The sequence below is a fragment of the Leptodactylus fuscus genome, chromosome 2, assembly GCF_031893055.1.
Source record: "Leptodactylus fuscus isolate aLepFus1 chromosome 2, aLepFus1.hap2, whole genome shotgun sequence".
NCBI lineage: Eukaryota > Metazoa > Chordata > Amphibia > Anura > Leptodactylidae > Leptodactylus > Leptodactylus fuscus.
In genome coordinates, this window is record NC_134266.1 from 281,542,942 (window position 1) to 281,570,740 (window position 27,799).

At 29.1% G+C, this 27,799-nt stretch overlaps 1 protein-coding gene across 1 annotated transcript in view; it reads left to right on the forward strand.

The window, feature by feature from the left end:
* LOC142194227 (uncharacterized) overlaps nt 1-27,799 on the forward strand; it is a 270,460-nt gene that overhangs the window by 187,328 nt on the left and 55,333 nt on the right.

Genomic DNA, 27,799 nt, shown 5'->3' on the forward strand with positions numbered 1-27,799 from the left:
CTATTCAGTGCAAATATATTAATTATATCCAGTGCTCATATATTATATATCCAGTGCACATATATTATATATATCCAGTGCACATATATTATCTATCCAGTGCAAATATATTAAATATATCCAGTGCACATATATTATAGATCCAGTGCACATATATTATATATATCCAGTGCACATATATTGTATATCCAGTGCACGTATATTATATATCCAGTGCACATGTATTAAATATATCCAGTGCACATATATTATATATCCAGTGCACATATATTATATATATCTGGTGCACATATATTATATATCCAGTGCACTTATACTATATATATCCAGTGCAAATATATTATAGATCCAGTGCACATATATTATATATCCAGTGCACATATATTATCTATTCAGTGCAAATATATTAATTATATCTAGTGCTCATATATTATATATCCAGTGCACATATATTATATAGATCCAGTGCACATATATTACATATCCAGTGCACATATATTATATATATCCAGTGCACATATATTGTATATCCAGTGAACATAAATTATATATCCAGTGCACACATTTTATATATATTTCCAATACACATATATTATATATATCCGGTGCACATATATTATTGATCCAGTGCACATATATAATATATATCCAGTGCACATATATTATAGATCCAGAGCACATATATTATATATATATCCAGTGCACATATATTAAATATATCCAGTGCAAATATATTAAATATATCCAGTGTACATATATATGAAATATATAATATCCACATATATTCTAAATACATCTAGTGCACATATATTATATATCCAGTGCACGTATATTATATATATCCAGTGCACATATATCATATATCCAGTGCACATATATTATATATCCAGTGTACATATATTATATATATCCAGTGCACATATATTATATATTCAGTGCATATATATTATATATATCCAGTACAATTATATTGTATATCCAGTGAACATAAATTATATATCCAGTGCACACATATTATATATATCCAGTGCACACATATTATATATATCCAGTGCACATATATTATATATATCTGGTGCACATATATTATATATCCAGTGCACATATACTATATATATATCCAGTGCAAATATATTATAGATCCAGTGCACATATATTATATATCCAGTGCACATATATTATCTATTCAGTGCAAATATATTAATTATATCCAGTGCTCATATATTATATATCCAGTGCTCATATATTTTATATATCCAGTGCACATATATTGAATATCCAGTGCACATATATTACATATCCAGTGCACATGTATTAAATATATCCAGTGCACATATATTAAATATCCAGGGCACATATATTAAATATCCAGTGCATATATATTATATATCCAGTGCACATATATTAAATATCCAGGGCACATATATTAAAAATATATCCAGTGCACATATATTATATATCCAGTGCTCATATATTATATATATCCAGTGCACATATATTAAATATCCAGTGCACATATATTATCTATTCAGTGCAAATATATTAATTATATCCAGTGCTCATATATTATATATCCAGTGCACATATATTATATATATCCAGTGCACATATATTATCTATCCAGTGCAAATATATTAAATATATCCAGTGCACATATATTATAGATCCAGTGCACATATATTATATATATCCAGTGCACATATATTGTATATCCAGTGCACGTATATTATATATCCAGTGCACATGTATTAAATATATCCAGTGCACATATATTAAATATCCAGGGCACATATATTAAATATCAAGTGCACATATATTATATATCCAGTGCACATATATTAAATATATCCAGTGCACATATATTAAATATCCAGGGCACATATATTAAAAATATATCTAGTGCACATATATTATATATCCAGTGCTCATATATTATATATATCCAGTGCACATATATTAAATATCCAGTGCACATATATTATATATATCCAGTGCACATATATTATATATCCAGTGCACATATATTATATATATCCAGTGCACATATATTCTAAATACATCCAGTGCACATATATTATATATCCAGTGCACGTATATTATATATATCCAGTGCACATATATCATATATCCAGTGCACATATATTATATATCCAGTGCACATATATTAAATATATCCAGTGCACATATATTAAATATCCAGGGCACATATATTAAAAATATATCCAGTGCACATATATTATATATCCAGTGCTCATATATTATATATATCCAGTGCACATATATTAAATATCCAGTGCACATATATTATATATATCCAGTGCACATATATTATATATCCAGTGCACATATATTATATATATCCAGTGCACATATATTAAATATCCAGTGCACATATATTCTAAATACATCCAGTGCACATATATTATATATCCAGTGCACGTATATTATATATATCCAGTGCACATATATCATATATCCAGTGCACATATATTATATATCCAGTGCGCATATATTAAATATATCCAGTGCACATATATTATATATCCAGTGCACATATATTATAAATATCCAGTGCACATATATTATAGATTCAGTGCACATATATTATATATATCCAGTGCACATATATTATATATCCAGTGCACATATATTATATATATCCAGTGCACATATATTATAGATCCAGTACACATATATTATATATATCCAGTACACATATATTATATATCCAGTGCACATATATTATATATATCTAGTGCACATATATTATATATTCAGTGCATATATATTATATATATCCAGTACATTTATATTGTATATCCAGTGAACATAAATTATATATCCAGTGCACACATATTATATATATCCAGTGCACACATATTATATATATCCAGTGCACATATATTATATATATCTGGTGCACATATATTATATATCCAGTGCACATATACTATATATATCCAGTGCAAATATATTATAGATCCAGTGCACATATATTATATATATCCGGTGCACATATATTAAATATATCCAGTGCACATATATTATATATATCCATCGCACATATATTATATATCCAGTGCACATATATTATATATATCCAGTGCACATATATTATAGATCCAGTGCAAATATATTATATATATCCAGTGCACATATATTATATATCCAGTGCACATATATTAAATATATACAGTGCACATATATTACATTTCCAGTGCACATATATTATAAATATATCCAGTGCACACATATTATATTTCCAGTGCACATATATTATATATATCCAGTGCACATATATTGTATATTTAGTGCATATATATTATTCATATACAGTGCACATATATTAAATATATCCAGTGCACATATATTAAATATCCAATGCACATATATTATAAAAATATCCAGTGCACATATATTATATATATCCAGTGCACATATATTATATATATCTGGTGCACATATATTATATATCCAGTGCACATATACTATATATATCCAGTGCAAATATATTATAGATCCAGTGCACATATATTATATATATCGGGTGCACATATATTATATATCCAGTGCACATATATTATATATATCCATCGCACATATATTATATATCCAGTGCACATATACTATATATATCCAGTGCAAATATATTATAGATCCAGTGCACATATATTATATATCCAGTGCACATATATTATCTATTCAGTGCAAATATATTAATTATATCTAGTGCTCATATATTATATATCCAGTGCACATATATTATATATATCCAGTGCACATATATTGAATGTCCAGTGCACATATATTATATATCCAGTGCACATGTATTTAATATATCCAGTGCACATATATTAAATATCAAGGGCACATATATTAAATATCCAGTGCACATATATTATATATCCATTGCACACATATAATATATATCCAGTGCACATATATTATATATATCCAGTGCACATGTATTAAATATTCAGTGCACATATATTATATATCCAGTGCACATATATTATCTATCCAGTGCAAATATATTAAATATATCCAGTGCACATATATTATAGATCCAGTGCACATATATAATATATATCCAGTGCACATATATTATAGATCCAGAGCACATATATTATATATATCCAGTGCACATATATTAAATATCCAGGGCACATATATTAAAAATATATCCAGTGCACATATATTATATATCCAGTGCTCATATATTATATATATCCAGTGCACATATATTAAATATCCAGTGCACATATATTATATATATCCAGTGCACATATATTATATATCCAGTGCACATATATTATATATATCCAGTGCACATATAATAAATATCCAGTGCACATATATTCTAAATACATCCAGTGCACATATATTATACATCCAGTGCACATATATTATATATATCCAGTGCACATATATTATATATCCAGTGCACATATATTATATATATCCAGTGCACATATATTAAATATATCCAGTGCACAAATATTATATATCCAGTGCACATATATTATAAATATCCAGTGCACATATATTATAGATTCAGTGCACATATATTATATATATCCATCGCACATATATTATATATCCAGTGCACATATATTAAATATCCAGTGCACATATATTAAATATATCCAGTGCACATATATTATATATCCAGTGCACATATATTATATATATCCAGTGCACATATATTAAATATCCAGTGCACATATATTCTAAATACATCCAGTGCACATATATTATATATCCAGTGCACATATATCATATATCCAGTGCACATATATTATATATCCAGTGCACATATATTAAATATATCCAGTGCACATATATTATATATCAAGTGCACATATATTATAAATATCCAGTGCACATATATTATAGATTCAGTGCACATATATTATATATATCCAGTGCACATATATTATATATCCAGTGCACATATATTATATATATCCAGTGCACATATATTATAGATCCAGTGCACATATATTATATATATCCAGTACACATATATTATATATCCAGTGCACATATATTATATATATCCAGTGCACATATATTATATATTCAGTGCATATATATTATATATATCCAGTACATTTATATTGTATATCCAGTGAACATAAATTATATATCCAGTGCACACATATTATATATATCCAGTGCACACATATTATGTATATCCAGTGCACATATATTATATATATCTGGTGCACATATATTATATATCCAGTGCACATATACTATATATATCCAGTGCAAAAATATTATAGATCTAGTGCACATATATTATATATCCAGTGCACATATATTATCTATTCAGTGCAAATATATTAATTATATCCAGTGCTCATATATTATATATCCAGTGCACATATATTATATATATCCAGTGCACATATATTATATATCCAGTGCACATATATTATCTATTCAGTGCAAATATATTAATTATATCTAGTGCTCATATATTATATATCCAGTGCACATATATTATATAGATCCAGTGCACATATATTACATATCCAGTGCACATATATTATATATATCCAGTGCACATATATTGTATATCCAGTGAACATAAATTATATATCCAGTGCACACATTTTATATATATTTCCAATACACATATATTATATATATCCGGTGCACATATATTATTGATCCAGTGCACATATATAATATATATCCAGTGCACATATATTATAGATCCAGAGCACATATATTATATATATATCCAGTGCACATATATTAAATATTTCCAGTGCAAATATATTAAATATATCCAGTGCACATATATATCAAATATATAATATCCACATATATTCTAAATACATCTAGTGCACATATATTATATATCCAGTGCACGTATATTATATATATCCAGTGCACATATATCATATATCCAGTGCACATATATTATATATCCAGTGTACATATATTATATATATCCAGTGCACATATATTATATATTCAGTGCATATATATTATATATATCCAGTACAATTATATTGTATATCCAGTGAACATAAATTATATATCCAGTGCACACATATTATATATATCCAGTGCACACATATTATATATATCCAGTGCACATATATTATATATATCTGGTGCACATATATTATATATCCAGTGCACATATACTATATATATCCAGTGCAAATATATTATAGATCCAGTGCACATATATTATATATCCAGTGCACATATATTATCTATTCAGTGCAAATATATTAATTATATCCAGTGCTCATATATTATATATCCAGTGCTCATATATTTTATATATCCAGTGCACATATATTGAATATCCAGTGCACATATATTACATATCCAGTGCACATGTATTAAATATATCCAGTGCACATATATTAAATATCCAGGGCACATATATTAAATATCCAGTGCATATATATTATATATCCAGTGCACATATATTAAATATCCAGGGCACATATATTAAAAATATATCCAGTGCACATATATTATATATCCAGTGCTCATATATTATATATATCCAGTGCACATATATTAAATATCCAGTGCACATATATTATCTATTCAGTGCAAATATATTAATTATATCCAGTGCTCATATATTATATATCCAGTGCACATATATTATATATATCCAGTGCACATATATTATCTATCCAGTGCAAATATATTAAATATATCCAGTGCACATATATTATAGATCCAGTGCACATATATTATATATATCCAGTGCACATATATTGTATATTCAGTGCACGTATATTATATATCCAGTGCACATGTATTAAATATATCCAGTGCACATATATTATATATCCAGTGCACATATATTATATATATCTGGTGCACATATATTATATATCCAGTGCACTTATACTATATATATCCAGTGCAAATATATTATAGATCCAGTGCACATATATTATATATCCAGTGCACATATATTATCTATTCAGTGCAAATATATTAATTATATCTAGTGCTCATATATTATATATCCAGTGCACATATATTATATAGATCCAGTGCACATATATTACATATCCAGTGCACATATATTATATATATCCAGTGCACATATATTGTATATCCAGTGAACATAAATTATATATCCAGTGCACACATTTTATATATATTTCCAATACACATATATTATATATATCCGGTGCACATATATTATTGATCCAGTGCACATATATAATATATATCCAGTGCACATATATTATAGATCCAGAGCACATATATTATATATATATCCAGTGCACATATATTAAATATATCCAGTGCAAATATATTAAATATATCCAGTGCACATATATATCAAATATATAATATCCACATATATTCTAAATACATCTAGTGCACATATATTATATATCCAGTGCACGTATATTATATATATCCAGTGCACATATATCATATATCCAGTGCACATATATTATATATCCAGTGTACATATATTATATATATCCAGTGCACATATATTATATATTCAGTGCATATATATTATATATATCCAGTACAATTATATTGTATATCCAGTGAACATAAATTATATATCCAGTGCACACATATTATATATATCCAGTGCACACATATTATATATATCCAGTGCACATATATTATATATATCTGGTGCACATATATTATATATCCAGTGCACATATACTATATATATCCAGTGCAAATATATTATAGATCCAATGCACATATATTATATATCCAGTGCACATATATTATCTATTCAGTGCAAATATATTAATTATATCCAGTGCTCATATATTATATATCCAGTGCTCATATATTTTATATATCCAGTGCACATATATTGAATATCCAGTGCACATATATTACATATCCAGTGCACATGTATTAAATATATCCAGTGCACATATATTAAATATCCAGGGCACATATATTAAATATCCAGTGCATATATATTATATATCCAGTGCACATATATTAAATATCCAGGGCACATATATTAAAAATATATCCAGTGCACATATATTATATATCCAGTGCTCATATATTATATATATCCAGTGCACATATATTAAATATCCAGTGCACATATATTATCTATTCAGTGCAAATATATTAATTATATCCAGTGCTCATATATTATATATCCAGTGCACATATATTATATATATCCAGTGCACATATATTATCTATCCAGTGCAAATATATTAAATATATCCAGTGCACATATATTATAGATCCAGTGCACATATATTATATATATCCAGTGCACATATATTGTATATCCAGTGCACGTATATTATATATCCAGTGCACATGTATTAAATATATCCAGTGCACATATATTAAATATCCAGGGCACATATATTAAATATCAAGTGCACATATATTATATATCCAGTGCACATATATTAAATATATCCAGTGCACATATATTAAATATCCAGGGCACATATATTAAAAATATATCCAGTGCACATATATTATATATCCAGTGCTCATATATTATATATATCCAGTGCACATATATTAAATATCCAGTGCACATATATTATATATATCCAGTGCACATATATTATATATCCAGTGCACATATATTATATATATCCAGTGCACATATATTAAATATCCAGTGCACATATATTCTAAATACATCCAGTGCACATATATTATATATCCAGTGCACGTATATTATATATATCCAGTGCACATATATTATATATCCAGTGCACATATATTAAATATATCCAGTGCACATATATTAAATATCCAGGGCACATATATTAAAAATATATCCAGTGCACATATATTATATATCCAGTGCTCATATATTATATATATCCAGTGCACATATATTAAATATCCAGTGCACATATATTATATATATCCAGTGCACATATATTATATATCCAGTGCACATATATTATATATATCCAGTGCACATATATTAAATATCCAGTGCACATATATTCTAAATACATCCAGTGCACATATATTATATATCCAGTGCACGTATATTATATATATCCAGTGCACATATATCATATATCCAGTGCACATATATTATATATCCAGTGCGCATATATTAAATATATTCAGTGCACATATATTATATATATCCAGTGCACATATATTATATATCCAGTGCACATATATTATATATATCCAGTGCACATATATTATAGATCCAGTACACATATATTATATATATCCAGTACACATATATTATATATCCAGTGCACATATATTATATATATCTAGTGCACATATATTATATATTCAGTGCATATATATTATATATATCCAGTACATTTATATTGTATATCCAGTGAACATAAATTATATATCCAGTGCACACATATTATATATATCCAGTGCACACATATTATATATATCCAGTGCACATATATTATATATATCTGGTGCACATATATTATATATCCAGTGCACATATATTATATATATCCAGTGCACATATATTGAATGTCCAGTGCACATATATTATATATCCAGTGCACATGTATTTAATATATCCAGTGCACATATATTAAATATCAAGGGCACATATATTAAATATCCAGTGCACATATATTATATATCCATTGCACACATATAATATATATCCAGTGCACATATATTATATATATCCAGTGCACATGTATTAAATATTCAGTGCACATATATTATATATCCAGTGCACATATATTATCTATCCAGTGCAAATATATTAAATATATCCAGTGCACATATATTATAGATCCAGTGCACATATATAATATATATCCAGTGCACATATATTATAGATCCAGAGCACATATATTATATATATCCAGTGCACATATATTAAATATCCAGGGCACATATATTAAAAATATATCCAGTGCACATATATTATATATCCAGTGCTCATATATTATATATATCCAGTGCACATATATTAAATATCCAGTGCACATATATTATATATATCCAGTGCACATATATTATATATCCAGTGCACATATATTATATATATCCAGTGCACATATATTAAATATCCAGTGCACATATATTCTAAATACATCCAGTGCACATATATTATACATCCAGTGCACATATATTATATATATCCAGTGCACATATATTATATATCCAGTGCACATATATTATATATATCCAGTGCACATATATTAAATATATCCAGTGCACATATATTATATATCCAGTGCACATATATTATAAATATCCAGTGCACATATATTATAGATTCAGTGCACATATATTATATATATCCATCGCACATATATTATATATCCAGTGCACATATATTAAATATCCAGTGCACATATATTAAATATATCCAGTGCACATATATTATATATCCAGTGCACATATATTATATATATCCAGTGCACATATATTAAATATCCAGTGCACATATATTCTAAATACATCCAGTGCACATATATTATATATCCAGTGCACATATATTATATATATCCAGTGCACATATATCATATATCCAGTGCACATATATTATATATCCAGTGCACATATATTATATAGATCCAGTGCACATATATTACATATCCAGTGCACATATATTATATATATCCAGTGCACATATATTGTATATCCATTGAACATAAATTATATATCCAGTGCACACATTTTATATATATTTCCAATACACATATATTATATATATCCGGTGCACATATATTATTGATCCAGTGCACATATATAATATATATCCAGTGCACATATATTATAGATCCAGAGCACATATATTATATATATATCCAGTGCACATATATTTAATATATCCAGTGCAAATATATTAAATATATCCAGTGCACATATATATCAAATATATAATATCCACATATATTCTAAATACATCTAGTGCACATATATTATATATCCAGTGCACGTATATTATATATATCCAGTGCACATATATCATATATCCAGTGCACATATATTATATATCCAGTGTACATATATTATATATATCCAGTGCACATATATTATATATTCAGTGCATATATATTATATATATCCAGTACAATTATATTGTATATCCAGTGAACATAAATTATATATCCAGTGCACACATATTATATATATCCAGTGCACACATATTATATATATCCAGTGCACATATATTATATATATCTGGTGCACATATATTATATATCCAGTGCACATATACTATATATATCCAGTGCAAATATATTATAGATCCAGTGCACATATATTATATATCCAGTGCACATATATTATCTATTCAGTGCAAATATATTAATTATATCCAGTGCTCATATATTATATATCCAGTGCTCATATATTTTATATATCCAGTGCACATATATTGAATATCCAGTGCACATATATTACATATCCAGTGCACATGTATTAAATATATCCAGTGCACATATATTAAATATCCAGGGCACATATATTAAATATCCAGTGCATATATATTATATATCCAGTGCACATATATTAAATATCCAGGGCACATATATTAAAAATATATCCAGTGTACATATATTATATATCCAGTGCTCATATATTATATATATCCAGTGCACATATATTAAATATCCAGTGCACATATATTATCTATTCAGTGCAAATATATTAATTATATCCAGTGCTCATATATTATATATCCAGTGCACATATATTATATATATCCAGTGCACATATATTATCTATCCAGTGCAAATATATTAAATATATCCAGTGCACATATATTATAGATCCAGTGCACATATATTATATATATCCAGTGCACATATATTGTATATCCAGTGCACGTATATTATATATCCAGTGCACATGTATTAAATATATCCAGTGCACATATATTATATATCCAGTGCACATATATTATATATATCTGGTGCACATATATTATATATCCAGTGCACTTATACTATATATATCCAGTGCAAATATATTATAGATCCAGTGCACATATATTATATATCCAGTGCACATATATTATCTATTCAGTGCAAATATATTAATTATATCTAGTGCTCATATATTATATATCCAGTGCACATATATTATATAGATCCAGTGCACATATATTACATATCCAGTGCACATATATTATTTATATCCAGTGCACATATATTGTATATCCAGTGAACATAAATTATATATCCAGTGCACACATTTTATATATATTTCCAATACACATATATTATATATATCCGGTGCACATATATTATTGATCCAGTGCACATATATAATATATATCCAGTGCACATATATTATAGATCCAGAGCACATATATTATATATATATCCAGTGCACATATATTAAATATATCCAGTGCAAATATATTAAATATATCCAGTGCACATATATATCAAATATATAATATCCACATATATTCTAAATACATCTAGTGCACATATATTATATATCCAGTGCACGTATATTATATATATCCAGTGCACATATATCATATATCCAGTGCACATATATTATATATCCAGTGTACATATATTATATATATCCAGTGCACATATATTATATATTCAGTGCATATATATTATATATATCCAGTACAATTATATTGTATATCCAGTGAACATAAATTATATATCCAGTGCACACATATTATATATATCCAGTGCACACATATTATATATATCCAGTGCACATATATTATATATATCCAGTGCACATATATTATCTATCCAGTGCAAATATATTAAATATATCCAGTGCACATATATTATAGATCCAGTGCACATATATTATATATATCCAGTGCACATATATTAAATATCCAGGGTACATATATTAAATATCAAGTGCACATATATTATATATCCAGTGCACATATATTAAATATATCCAGTGCACATATATTAAATATCCAGGGCACATATATTAAAAATATATCCAGTGCACATATATTATATATCCAGTGCTCATATATTATATATATCCAGTGCACATATATTAAATATCCAGTGCACATATATTATATATATCCAGTGCACATATATTATATATCCAGTGCACATATATTATATATATCCAGTGCATATATATTAAATATCCAGTGCACATATATTCTAAATACATCCAGTGCACATATATTATATATCCAGTGCACGTATATTATATATATCCAGTGCACATATATCATATATCCAGTGCACATATATTATATATCCAGTGCACATATATTAAATATATCCAGTGCACATATATTAAATATCCAGGGCACATATATTAAAAATATATCCAGTGCACATATATTATATATCCAGTGCTCATATATTATATATATCCAGTGCACATATATTAAATATCCAGTGCACATATATTATATATATCCAGTGCACATATATTATATATCCAGTGCACATATATTATATATATCCAGTGCACATATATTAAATATCCAGTGCACATATATTCTAAATACATCCAGTGCACATATATTATATATCCAGTGCACGTATATTATATATATCCAGTGCACATATATCATATATCCAGTGCACATATATTATATATCCAGTGCGCATATATTAAATATATCCAGTGCACATATATTATATATCCAGTGCACATATATTATAAATATCCAGTGCACATATATTATAGATTCAGTGCACATATATTATATATATCCAGTGCACATATATTATATATCCAGTGCACATATATTATATATATCCAGTGCACATATATTATAGATCCAGTACACATATATTATATATATCCAGTACACATATATTATATATCCAGTGCACATATATTATATATATCTAGTGCACATATATTATATATTCAGTGCATATATATTATATATATCCAGTACATTTATATTGTATATCCAGTGAACATAAATTATATATCCAGTGCACACATATTATATATATCCAGTGCACACATATTATATATATCCAGTGCACATATATTATATATATCTGGTGCACATATATTATATATCCAGTGCACATATACTATATATATCCAGTGCAAATATATTATAGATCCAGTGCACATATATTATATATATCCGGTGCACATATATTAAATATATCCAGTGCACATATATTATATATATCCATCGCACATATATTATATATCCAGTGCACATATATTATATATATCCAGTGCACATATATTATAGATCCAGTGCAAATATATTATATATATCCAGTGCACATATATTATATATCCAGTGCACATATATTAAATATATACAGTGCACATATATTACATTTCCAGTGCACATATATTATAAATATATCCAGTGCACACATATTATATTTCCAGTGCACATATATTATATATATCCAGTGCACATATATTGTATATTTAGTGCATATATATTATTCATATACAGTGCACATATATTAAATATATCCAGTGCACATATATTAAATATCCAATGCACATATATTATAAAAATATCCAGTGCACATATATTATATATATCTGGTGCACATATATTATATATCCAGTGCACATATACTATATATATCCAGTGCAAATATATTATAGATCCAGTGCACATATATTATATATATCGGGTGCACATATATTATATATCCAGTGCACATATATTATATATATCCATCGCACATATATTATATATCCAGTGCACATATACTATATATATCCAGTGCAAATATATTATAGATCCAGTGCACATATATTATATATCCAGTGCACATATATTATCTATTCAGTGCAAATATATTAATTATATCTAGTGCTCATATATTATATATCCAGTGCACATATATTATATATATCCAGTGCACATATATTGAATGTCCAGTGCACATATATTATATATCCAGTGCACATGTATTTAATATATCCAGTGCACATATATTAAATATCAAGGGCACATATATTAAATATCCAGTGCACATATATTATATATCCATTGCACACATATAATATATATCCAGTGCACATATATTATATATATCCAGTGCACATGTATTAAATATTCAGTGCACATATATTATATATCCAGTGCACATATATTATCTATCCAGTGCAAATATATTAAATATATCCAGTGCACATATATTATAGATCCAGTGCACATATATAATATATATCCAGTGCACATATATTATAGATCCAGAGCACATATATTATATATATCCAGTGCACATATATTAAATATCCAGGGCACATATATTAAAAATATATCCAGTGCACATATATTATATATCCAGTGCTCATATATTATATATATCCAGTGCACATATATTAAATATCCAGTGCACATATATTCTAAATACATCCAGTGCACATATATTATATATCCAGTGCACGTATATTATATATATCCAGTGCACATATATCATATATCCAGTGCACATATATTATATATCCAGTGCACATATATTAAATATATCCAGTGCACATATATTATATATCAAGTGCACATATATTATAAATATCCAGTGCACATATATTATAGATTCAGTGCACATATATTATATATATCCAGTGCACATATATTATATATCCAGTGCACATATATTATATATATCCAGTGCACATATATTATAGATCCAGTGCACATATATTATATATATCCAGTACACATATATTATATATCCAGTGCACATATATTATATATATCCAGTGCACATATATTATATATTCAGTGCATATATATTATATATATCCAGTACATTTATATTGTATATCCAGTGAACATAAATTATATATCCAGTGCACACATATTATATATATCCAGTGCACACATATTATGTATATCCAGTGCACATATATTATATATATCTGGTGCACATATATTATATATCCAGTGCACATATACTATATATATCCAGTGCAAAAATATTATAGATCCAGTGCACATATATTATATATCCAGTGCACATATATTATCTATTCAGTGCAAATATATTAATTATATCCAGTGCTCATATATTATATATCCAGTGCACATATATTATATATATCCAGTGCACATATATTGAATATCCAGTGCACATATATTATATATCCAGTGCACATGTATTTAATATATCCAGTGCACATATATTAAATATCCAGGGCACATATATTAAATATCCAGTGGACATATACTATATATCCAGTGCACATATATTAAATATATCCAGTGCACATATATTAAATATCCAGGGCACATATATTAAAAATATATCCAGTGCACATATATTATATATCCAGTGCACATATATTATATATATCTGGTGCACATATATTATATATCCAGTGCACTTATACTATATATATCCAGTGCAAATATATTATAGATCCAGTGCACATATATTATATATCCAGTGCACATATATTATCTATTCAGTGCAAATATATTAATTATATCTAGTGCTCATATATTATATATCCAGTGCACATATATTATATAGATCCAGTGCACATATATTACATATCCAGTGCACATATATTATATATATCCAGTGCACATATATTGTATATCCAGTGAACATAAATTATATATCCAGTGCACACATTTTATATATATTTCCAATACACATATATTATATATATCCGGTGCACATATATTATTGATCCAGTGCACATATATAATATATATCCAGTGCACATATATTATAGATCCAGAGCACATATATTATATATATATCCAGTGCACATATATTAAATATATCCAGTGCAAATATATTAAATATATCCAGTGCACATATATATCAAATATATAATATCCACATATATTCTAAATACATCTAGTGTACATATATTATATATCCAGTGCACGTATATTATATATATCCAGTGCACATATATCATATATCCAGTGCACATATATTATATATCCAGTGTACATATATTATATATATACAGTGCACATATATTATATATTCAGTGCATATATATTATATATATCCAGTACAATTATATTGTATATCCAGTGAACATAAATTATATATCCAGTGCACACATATTATATATATCCAGTGCACACATATTATATATATCCAGTGCACATATATTATATATATCTGGTGCACATATATTATATATCCAGTGCACATATACTATATATATCCAGTGCAAATATATTATAGATCCAGTGCACATATATTATATATCCAGTGCACATATATTATCTATTCAGTGCAAATATATTAATTATATCCAGTGCTCATATATTATATATCCAGTGCTCATATATTTTATATATCCAGTGCACATATATTGAATATCCAGTGCACATATATTACATATCCAGTGCACATGTATTAAATATATCCAGTGCACATATATTAAATATCCAGGGCACATATATTAAATATCCAGTGCATATATATTATATATCCAGTGCACATATATTAAATATCCAGGGCACATATATTAAAAATATATCCAGTGCACATATATTATATATCCAGTGCTCATATATTATATATATCCAGTGCACATATATTAAATATCCAGTGCACATATATTATCTATTCAGTGCAAATATATTAATTATATCCAGTGCTCATATATTATATATCCAGTGCACATATATTATATATATCCTGTGCACATATATTATCTATCCAGTGCAAATATATTAAATATATCCAGTGCACATATATTATAGATCCAGTGCACATATATTATATATATATCCAGTGCACATATATTGTATATCCAGTGCACATATATTATATATCCAGTGCACATATATTAAATATATCCAGTGCACATATATTAAATATCCAGGGCACATATATTAAAAATATATCCAGTGCACATATATTATATAACCAGTGCTCATATATTATATATATCCAGTGCACATATATTAAATATCCAGTGCACATATATTATATATATCCAGTGCACATATATTATATATCCAGTGCACATATATTATATATATCCAGTGCACATATATTAAATATCCAGTGCACATATATTCTAAATACATCCAGTGCACATATATTATATATCCAGTGCACGTATATTATATATATCCAGTGCACATATATCATATATCCAGTGCACATATATTATATATCCAGTGCACATATATTAAATATATCCAGTGCACATATATTAAATATCCAGGGCACATATATTAAAAATATATCCAGTGCACATATATTATATATCCAGTGCTCATATATTATATATATCCAGTGCACATATATTAAATATCCAGTGCACATATATTATATATATATCCAGTGCACATATATTATATATCCAGTGCACATATATTATATATATCCAGTGCACATATATTAAATATCCAGTGCACATATATTCTAAATACATCCAGTGCACATATATTATATATCCAGTGCACGTATATTATATATGTCCAGTGCACATATATCATATATCCAGTGCACATATATTATATATCCAGTGCACATATATTAAATATATCCAGTGCACATATATTATATATCCAGTGCACATATATTATAAATATCCAGTGCACATATATTATAGATTCAGTGCACATATATTATATATATCAAGTGCACATATATTATATATCCAGTGCACATATATTATATATATCCAGTGCACATATATTATAGATCCAGTACACATATATTATATATATCCAGTACACATATATTATATATCCAGTGCACATATATTATATATATCTAGTGCACATATATTATACATTCAGTGCATTTATATTATATATATCCAGTACATTTATATTGTATATCCAGTGAACATAAATTATATATCCAGTGCACACATATTATATATATCCAGTGCACACATATTATATATATCCAGTGCACATATATTATATATATCTGGTGCACATATATTATATATCCAGTGCACATATACTATATATATCCAGTGCAAATATATTATAGATCCAGTGCACATATATTATATATATCCGGTGCACATATATTAAATATATCCAGTGCACATATATTATATATATCCATCGCACATATATTATATATCCAGTGCACATATATTATATATATCCAGTGCACATATATTATAGATCCAGTGCAAATATATTATATATATCCAGTGCACATATATTATATATCCAGTGCACATATATTAAATATATACAGTGCACATATATTACATTTCCAGTGCACATATATTATAAATATATCCAGTGCACACATATTATATTTCCAGTGCACATATATTATATATATCCAGTGCACATATATTGTATATTTAGTGCATATATATTATTCATATACAGTGCACATATATTAAATATAACCAATGCACATATATTAAATATCCAATGCACATATATTATAAATATATCCAGTGCACATATATTATATATCCAGTACACATATATTAAATATATCCAGTGCACATACATTAAAAATTCAGTGCATATAAATTATAAATATATCCAGTGCACATATTTTATATATATATCCAGTGCACATATATTATAAATATATCCAGTGCACATATATTATATATATCCAGTGCAAATATATTAAATATCCAGTTCACATATATTATAAATATATCCAGTGCACATATATTATATATTCAGTGCATATATATTATATATATCCAGTACAATTATATTGTATATCCAGTGAACATAAATTATATATCCAGTGCACACATATTATATATATCCAGTGCACACATATTATATATATCCAGTGCACATATATTATATATATCTGGTGCACATATATTATATATATCCAGTGCACATATATTATATATCCAGTGCACATATATTATATATATCCAGTGCACATATATTAAATATCCAGTGCACATATATTCTAAATACATCCAGTGCACATATATTATACATCCAGTGCACGTTTATTATATATATCCAGTGCACATATATCATATATCCAGTGCACATACATTATATATCCAGTGCACATATATTAAATATATCCAGTGCACATATATTATATATCCAGTGCACATATATTATAAATATCCAGTGCACATATATTATAGATTCAGTGCACATATATTATATATATCCATCGCACATATATTATATATCCAGTGCACATATATTAAATATATCCAGTGCACATATATTATATATCCAGTGCACATATATTATATATATATCCAGTGCACATATATTAAATATCCAGTGCACATATATTCTAAATACATACAGAGCACATATATTATATATATTGTAACGGAGCAAAAGTATACGTCCTTCCTCCGGAAAATATCTTGAATCAACAGGGACGCAAGAGGTCGGGAGACAACAGCAATTTATTGTAATCCACAAAGTTAGTAGCCGGCGGCGGTCACATCAACCGTAATAACAATAAGTCCACAGAAGTCACAATCCAATGATAGCTTTGGTTCCTTGGTCCTGTAACTAAGTCCTGGCTCTCTGCAGAGCTGTGCACAGGCCGGCTAACACATACTAACTCCAGCTACAACTATATACTAAGACTGTTACTTCCTCTATCTGTGGGTGGGAAGGGCTGAGTCACAGATCCTTCCCCCCTCACCTATACCAAGGAGAGCAGACTCCCTGTCTACTGTGGACAATGCACCGTCCAACATCTTCTTGGAGACACTGATCAGATTATCTCCACCCATTGTCCTCACTGGTCCTCACTAGTTAGAGGTATTTGCATACAATGTGCTAACACACTAGACCCCAATCAGCCAACTACACATTGATGTATACAACAGGTTAGAGAATACATTCCACATGAAATATATATTACACATTGCCTATAGTATAGACTCTAACCATCCCGTGACAACCCCTCCCCCTCTCAAAACATGTGCATGACACAATTGGCCTACACAGGTAAATTGGGGAATGCACATCAGTCTCTATAGGTCATATGTCCTCCTGCCGGGATAACCCATCTGTGTTCTGGTGTTGGTTCCCTCGGCGGTACTGAATGGTAAAGTTGTAGGGTTGAAGGGCTGGCATCTGGCAGAAAATCCGGTCGATCCATGTTGGCGTCTCTCTGAGCTTGGCTTCGGGTCACTGCTCCCACAAAGTGGCACTGTAGATTTCCAACATCGTTGCCTAACAGAACATCGGCCGGCAGCCCGCTCATCACACCAATTGTGCATCGTTTTGGTCCATAACCATAGTCGAGTTCCACGGTAGCTTTAGGAATACGTTTCCGAGTACCTCCTGCCAACTCGATAGAAAGGCCAGGGCCCTCCTCTAGGGCCTCGGGTCGAACCACTCGGGGGTCCGCTACCGTTAGGAAAGCTCCCGAGTCCCGGAATCCAACAACTGTTCGGCCATCCAGTAGGACCTCCTGCAAGTGCTTCCGCTGAAGGTTTGCGGGATGTGTGGCGGAAGGCTGAATCCCATAGACCCCTGGAGGTGGAACAGATGGGTCATTCATGGAGTCATCTGGAAATGGGGCCAAACTTTCAGTCCTAGGGGTGGTTCCCAGGTAGTGAATAGGCCGGGATGCCACGGTGGCCCGTGCCCCCATGTTAACAGGGCAACTAGCTTGCAAATGTCCAGGCCTCCCGCACCCAAAACATCTGCGCTCTAGCATTCTTCCAGTAGGTCGTTGTCTAGGGACAGGGTTGTTCATAGCTGGAGGCCGATGGGCTGGGGCAGGGGTAGAGGGGGAATTGTAATCCTGAGGCCGGGCACAAAAGGTGGGTGGCTGGATGAAGGGTGTCTGGCGGACTGTGGTAGTTTTCCGCTCCTCTGCAAACAACCTCTTCCACTGCGGCTTGATGGTCAGGCCCTCATCTGCAAGGGAAGCAGCTTGCTCCACTGTGGCTGGGTTCCGTTCCAGCACCCACTCACGGATCTCAGCGGGGCACTGGGAAAAGAACTGTTCCTTAAGTATGACTTGGAGGATCTTATCGACTGTGACAGCCTCCTCTCCTTCTAGCCAGCGCTTGCATGCTTGCTTCAACTTGTGGGCGAACATGTGGAAGGAGCTTCCCCCATTGTAAGACAAAGAGCGGAACTGAACTCGGTAGGTCTCTGGAGTGACTGCATAATACTTCTGCACCGCTCTTTTAATGGCCTCATAGTCCCGCTGATCACTAGGGTCCATGGCTCTGAGAGCTTCCGCAGCCCCATCTCGTAGGTGCCCCACCAGATACCGGACCCAATCCTTCTCTGGGACTTCCATCAGGCGGCACTGGTGTTCGAAGTCCTGAAAATATCCATCAACATCCCCAGCCGCTTCATCAAAGGTCTTGAAGTGTTTATGGGAGACATATGGTGGTTCTCTCACTGTTGGGCTGGGGGTCGACGTTTGATTATAATTCCGCGTAGTTATCTCAGCCATTCGCATTTCATGCGCCATTCTTTCCTTTTCATGCGCCATTCTCTGTTCCTCCTTCTCCGTTTCCTGAGCCCTCTGTAACGCTCTACTCCTTTGCTCTGCAGTTGCTTCTAGCCCCAGCACTGCCAATTCCTCCTCATACAAAACAACCCATCTGCTCTTTTGGGTCTGTACCTGCCACTCCCGTATCTCTCCAGTCTCCTGGGGGCAGCCCTCCTCATGGTCGCTTTGCAGGGTCATCTCCTCCAGTGCCTCGATCAGTTGCTCTTTCGTTCTTCCCTGATAACTCAGGTTTAGTTCCCGGGCCCTTACTTGTAGACTTGCCATAGTCCAGTTCCTGTATTCTGAGGTTGTGGCTCCATTAATCGCTGGGCTGCTGTAGTCCATCTCGCTGTCCGCTGTTGATCCCACCGCTGCCAACCAGTTGTAACGGAGCAAAAGTATACGTCCTTCCTCCGGAAAATATCTTGAATCAACAGGGACGCAAGAGGTCGGGAGACAACAGCAATTTATTGTAATCCACAAAGTTAGTAGCCGGCGGCGGTCACATCAACCGTAATAACAATAAGTCCACAGAAGTCACAATCCAATGATAGCTTTGGTTCCTTGGTCCTGTAACTAAGTCCTGGCTCTCTGCAGAGCTGTGCACAGGCCGGCTAACACATACTAACTCCAGCTACAACTATATACTAAGACTGTTACTTCCTCTATCTGTGGGTGGGAAGGGCTGAGTCACAGATCCTTCCCCCCTCACCTATACCAAGGAGAGCAGACTCCCTGTCTACTGTGGACAATGCACCGTCCAACATCTTCTTGGAGACACTGATCAGATTATCTCCACCCATTGTCCTCACTGGTCCTCACTAGTTAGAGGTATTTGCATACAATGTGCTAACACACTAGACCCCAATCAGCCAACTACACATTGATGTATACAACAGGTTAGAGAATACATTCCACATGAAATATATATTACACATTGCCTATAGTATAGACTCTAACCATCCCGTGACATATATCCAGTGCACATATATTATAGATCCAGTGCACATATATTATAAATATCCAGTGCACATATATTATAGATTCAGTGCACATATATTATATATATCCATCGCACATATATTATATATCCAGTGCACATATATTATAAATATCCAGTGCACATATATTATCTATCCAGTGCAAATATATTAAATATATCCAGTGCACATATATTATAGATCCAGTGCACATATTTTATAAATATCCAGTGCACATATATTATATATCCAGTGCACATATATTATCTATTCAGTGCAAATATATTAATTATATCCAGTGCTCATATATTATATATCCAGTGCACATATATTATATATATCCAGTGCACATATATTGTATATCCAGTGCACATATATTATATATCCAGTGCACATGTATTAAATATATCCAGTGCACATATATTAAATATACAGGACACATATATTAAATATCCAGTGCACATATATTATATATCCAGTGCACATATATTAAATATATCCAGAGCACAAATATTAAATATCCAGGGCACATATATTAAAAATATATCCAGTGCACATATATTATATATCCAGTGCTCGTATATTATATATATCCAGTGCACATATATTAAATATCTAGTGCACATATATTATATATATCCAGAGCACATATATTATATATCCAGTGCACATATATTATATATATCTAGTGCACATATATTAAATATCCAGTGCACATATATTCTAAATACATCCAGTCCACATATATTATATATCCAGTGCACGTATATTATATATATCCAGTGCACATATATTATATATCCAGTGCACATATATTAAATATATCCAGTGCACATATATTATATATCCAGTGCACATATATTATAAATATCCACTGCACATATATTATAGATTCAGTGCACATATATTATATATATACAGTGCACATATATTACATATCCAGTGCATATATATTATATATATCCAGTACATTTATATTATATATCCAGTGAACATAAATTATATATCCAGTGCACACATATTATATATATCCAGTGCACATATATGATATATATCTGGTGCACAAATATTATATATCCAGTGCACATATACTATATATATCCAGTGCAAATATATTATAGATCCAGTGCACATATATTATATATATCAAGTGCACATATATTATATATCCAGTGCACATATATTATATATATCCATCGCACATATATTATATATCCAGTGCACATATATTATATATCCAGTGCACATATATTATATATATCCAGTGCACATATATTAAATATCCAGTGCACATATATTCTAAATACATCCAGTGCACATATATTATATATCCAGTGCACATATATTAAATATATCCAGTGCACATATATTATATATCCAGTGCACATATATTATAAATATCTAGTGCACATATATTATACATTCAGTGCACATATATTATAAATATCCAGTGCACATATATTATAGATTCAGTGCACATATATTATATATATCCAGTGCACATATATTATAGATCCAGTGCACATATATTATATATATCCAGTACACATATATTATATATCCAGTGCACATATATTATATATATCCAGTGCACATATATTATATATTCAGTACATATATATTATATATATCCAGTACATTTATATTTTATATCCAGTGAACATAAATTATATATCCAGTGCACACATATTATATATATCCAGTGCACACATATTATATATATCCAGTGCACATATATTATATATATCTGGTGCACATATATTATATATCCAGTGCACATATACTATATATATCCAGTGCAAATATATTATAGATCCAGTGCACATATATTATATATATCCGGTGCACATATATTATATATCCAGTGCACATATATTATATATATCCATCGCACATATATTATATATCCAGTGCACATATATTATAAATATCCAGTGCACATATATTATAGATCCAGTGCACATCTATTATATATATCCAGTGCACATATATTATATATATAGTGCACATATATTAAATATATACAATGCACATATATTAAATTTCCAGTCCACATATATTATAAATATATCCAGTGCACACATATTATATTTCCAGTGCACATATATTATATATATCCAGTGCACATATATTGTATATTTAGTGCATATATATTATACATATATAGTGCACATATATTAAATATATCCAGTGCACATATATTAAATATCCAATGCACATATATTATAAATATATCCAGTGCACATATATTAAATATATCCAGTGCACATATATTATAAATATATCCAGTGCACATATATTATATATATCCAATGCAAATATATTAAATATCCAGTGCACATATATTATAAATATATCCAGTGCACATATATTATATATATCCTGTGCACATATATTATATATATCAAGTGCACATATATTAAATATGCAGTGCAAATGTATTATAGATCCAGTGCACATATATTAAATGTATCCAGTGCAAATATATTATATATCCAGTGCATATATATTATAAGTATCAAGTGCACATATATTATATATCCATTGCACACATATTATATATATCCAGTGCACATATATTATATATATCCAGTGCACATGTATTAAATATTCAGTGCACATATATTATATATCCAGTGCACATATATTATCTATCCAGTGCAAATATATTAAATATATCCAGTGCACATATATTATAGATCCAGTGCACATATATAATATATATCCAGTGAACATATATTATAGATCCAGAGCACATAAATTTTATATATCCAGTGCACAAATATTAAATATCCAGGACACATATATTAAAAATATATCCAGTGCACATATATTATATATCCAGTTCTCATATATTATATATATCCAGTGCACATATATTAAATATCCAGTGCACATATATTATATATATGTCCAGTGCACATATATTATATATCCAGTGCACATATATTATATATATCCAGTGCACATATATCATATATCCAGTGCACATATATTATATATCCAGTGCACATATATTAAATATATCCAGTGCACATATATTATATATCCAGTGCACATATATTATAAATATCCAGTGCACATATATTATAGATTCAGTGCACATATATTATATATATATGTCCAGTGCACATATATTATATATCTAGTGCACATATATTATATATCCAGTGCACATATATTATATATCCAGTGCACATATATTATATATATCCAGTGCACATATATTATAGGTCCAGTGCACATTTATTATATATCCACTGCACATGTATTAAATATATCCAGTGCACATATATTAAATATCCAGGACACATATATTAAATATCCAGTGCACATATATTATATATCCAGTGCACATATATTAAATATATGCAGTGCACATATATTAAATATCCAGTGCACATATATTATATATCCAGTGATCATATATTATATATATCCAGTGCACATATATTAAATATCCAGTGCACATATATTATATATATCCAGTGCAAATATATTATATATCCAGTGCACATATATTATATATATCCAGTGCACATATATTAAATATCCAGTGCACATATATTCTAAATACATCCAGTGCACATACATTATATATCCAGTGCATGTATATTATATATATCCAGTGCACATATATCATATATCCAGTGCACATATATTATATATCCGGTGCATATATATTATAAATATCCAGTGCACATATATTATAGATTCAGTGCACATATATTATATATATCCAGTGCACATATATTATAGATCCAGTGCACATATATTATATATATCCAGTACACATATATTATATATCCAGTGCACATATATTATATATATCCAGTGCACATATATTATAAATATCCAGTGCACATATATTATATATCCAGTGCACATATATTATAAATATCCATTGCACATATATTATAGATTCAGTGCACATATATTATATATATCCAGTGCACATATATTATATATCCAGTGCACATATATTATATATATCCAGTGCACATATATTATAGATCCAGTGCACATATATTATATATATCCAGTACACATATATTATATATCCAGTGCACATATATTATAAATATCCAGTGCACATATATTATATATCCAGTGCACATATATTTTATATATCCAGTGCACATATATTACATATCCAGTGCACATATAGTATATATATCCAGTGCACATATATTGTATATCCATTGAACATAAATTATATATCCAGTGCACATATATTATATATATCCGATGCATGTATATTAAATATCCAGTGCACATATATTAAACATCCAGGGCACATATATTAAAAATATATCCAGTGCACATTTATTATATATCCAGTGCACATATATTATATATATCCAGTGCACATATATTAAATATCCAGCGCACATATATTCTATATACATCCAGTGCACATATATTATATATCCAGTGCATGTATAATATATATATCTAGAGCACATATATCATATATCCAGTGCACATATATTATATATCCAGTGCACATAT